Genomic DNA, 2,665 nt, shown 5'->3' with positions numbered 1-2,665 from the left:
ATAAAAAATGCATCCAAGTGTTTAATAAGCCATATTGAAATGTAATCAATTTGGAATTGTTTAAAGAGTTAAATTTTTTGTCTCTTTATACCGATTAATTTCAATTCAATTTATATATACTGTTTCACCGAACTCTTATGGGGTCATCTACAAGGCTTTTCATCAAGAGTTTAGCCGGGATTCAAGAACGGAGCTCTCCTCTTCCAAGGGCTTGAAGTTGGCCTGTGGATTCTTTCTATTTTCTCAGTAATCATTATAGATTTTCCGATAACGATAGACCTCAATTGAGTTGCCAAAGAAGACCAGTCAGCACTTTCCATTTTTATTTTCTCAGTAATCAGCTGAAAACCATTTACTTTCGTTTTTGATGTTTCCTGACCGATCAGATTGATGATGTATGAAAGCAAAGGATATGCAAGGATTGGAGTAATGCCGCAATATGGTGATGCTGATTCGGTCAAGTGGTTCTAGGTTGAAAAGTGCAGTTCATTCCATGTTGACAATTGTTTTGAAGATGGAGAGGAGGTGACTAATTTGCCATAGACGCGTCGATATGAAACTAGCTAATTCCTTGTTGCGTACATCAATTGTTGAAGATGGAGACAGGTAGCTAATTTTCACTTTTTTTTAAATATATTTTTCAATTATTTTTTTTATCTTATGTACGTCAAATCGTTATACTATATTTAAAAAAAAAAAAACTCGAGATAATACCAATCCAAACGGGTTATAAATGATTTGGGTTGGCTAAATTTTGAATATGAAAAAACCAGGTTGTAGTGATTAGATGTAGAGCTCGAACATAAGTTACACTGGGACCTGAATATGGCAGGGACATATTTGAGCGGTTTTGCAGAGGTTTCAAGCCCTAAATAGGGTTGAAGATACTGAAAACACTTCACAAGACGGATCTCTATTTACTCGCGTCCGCGAATGGAGGATGGACATGAAAACCGGTGAGGTGAAGAATATAATTAATTAAGAGGGATCGACTTCCATGGATTTCCCAATAATTAATGAAGGTTTTGTTGGTGTCAAGGGTGCATTATGCGGTAATTTGGTATGTATAACGTCGGATGAAGACACAAATATGTTGTTTTCGCATGCAGGTAAAATAGAAGTATCAAAATGGGTGATTTGGACGGATTTGGACGGGTTGAAATGGGTAATGGGTATAATTAAATTAATTCATTTATACCAATTCAATTAGATGTGTATAAATGGATAAATAAAAAAAAATGAGTTGGGTAACCCATTATTCATTTATAATCCATTTATTTTAACTTTTTGTAAACTCATTTAAATTTATTTTTACAAACTAAATTATCAATTTTTATCATCCTTTGCGCCCATCATTAGTTTTAAATATTTACTTGTAATGCTCAATAAGGCTAATTATCAATTTTTTTTTCATCTGTGCTCTACGTCGCAAAATTACATACTATTTAATAATTAGACAATAAGACTATAAAAATTTGAACTAAGTACTACAAAAGTTAACATAAAAACTTTAATCACATACTTGGGTATGAAATTTCGTACGTACCAGTCATGTGAAATGAACAATACCATTAATTATGCGGTAATTTGATATGTATAACGTTGGACGAAGACAAAAATAGGCATGCATGCTGACACGGTGCAAAATCATGATACAGGTTGGACGCTGCGTCAAGGAAATCTGCCATAACTATATATAAACACTGCCGTCAGTCCAAAGCGAAGAGACGTGCATTACTTTGATATCAACCAACAACGTGATGGTTAAGGAAACAACCTAGTCGAGGAACATGCAGAGACTATATCTGCAAGTTAACTCAGACTTTGTTACTACAAGGATGGATGGAGAAATGTGTGTTGCACGTTGTAACTGTTTATTCTCTTGATAATTACTAAAATAATTAGTCGTCCAAAATTAATTACAAGAATAGAAGTTTTAACAATTTACAGTATTGCAGTGCTATTAACTTCTTTTTTCTTTTTTGGTAAAAATTGACTTACTTCTCTAGCACAACATATAGAACACCTACAAATGTTTAGAAAACCTTATTCATTGTTTCACTTAGTAGGGCAGCATTATGAAGCAATAGAGAAGTGAATTTAAGAAAGAAAGGAAAATTAGAGAAGAAAGAGCAAATTTTAAAATAAGCAAATTCCAAAATAGTTATCACGGAATTTCAAATTGATCGAAGAACTGCTTTTATTAAGCTAAATTGTTAATTAGTTTAGGTGTACTTGTGTTTTGCATCGTATAACTTCTTGCTGTAACTGTTTATAGTTATATTTAATTAAAAACTATATGGTGAGTGAAAAAATAAATTATACTTTTTATGTGTTCCACAAGTTTAATTTTGAGCTTTGAAGGTTTCTTTATTTGAGAGTAATTTATCTTTTTCAATACTTTATTTATTTATTTATTTTTAGGTTTAAGGCATTTTCAATAAGCTTAACGGTCAAAGGCGTGTTTAATAAGCCATATTGAAATGTAATCAATTTGGAATTGTTTAAAGAGTTAAATTTTAAGTAAAGCACTTGTTCATGTTTAATATACATGTTAAATATCATTAACAATTCTTTGACAAGCATAGTATATCCTGTAGTGAATTTATAATTCATAAGGATTTAAATCAAACTCGTTTAGTAGGCACCTCACAGTCTTTGCTCA

The 2,665-nt window shown here is 31.8% G+C and overlaps 1 long non-coding RNA gene across 1 annotated transcript; it reads left to right on the top strand.

Moving 5' to 3' along the window:
* LOC140013092 (uncharacterized) lies at positions 1-2,337 on the top strand. The gene is made up of 2 exons (XR_011820168.1): positions 1-606; positions 1,659-2,337. It is a non-coding gene; the product is annotated as an uncharacterized lncRNA (long non-coding RNA).
* Positions 2,338-2,665: the final 328 nt, after the last annotated feature.

This window comes from Coffea arabica, chromosome 8e (genome assembly GCF_036785885.1).
Source record: "Coffea arabica cultivar ET-39 chromosome 8e, Coffea Arabica ET-39 HiFi, whole genome shotgun sequence".
NCBI lineage: Eukaryota > Viridiplantae > Streptophyta > Magnoliopsida > Gentianales > Rubiaceae > Coffea > Coffea arabica.
The sequence above is the reverse complement of the archived record's forward strand: the minus strand, read 5'-3'. Positions and strand labels throughout refer to the sequence as shown.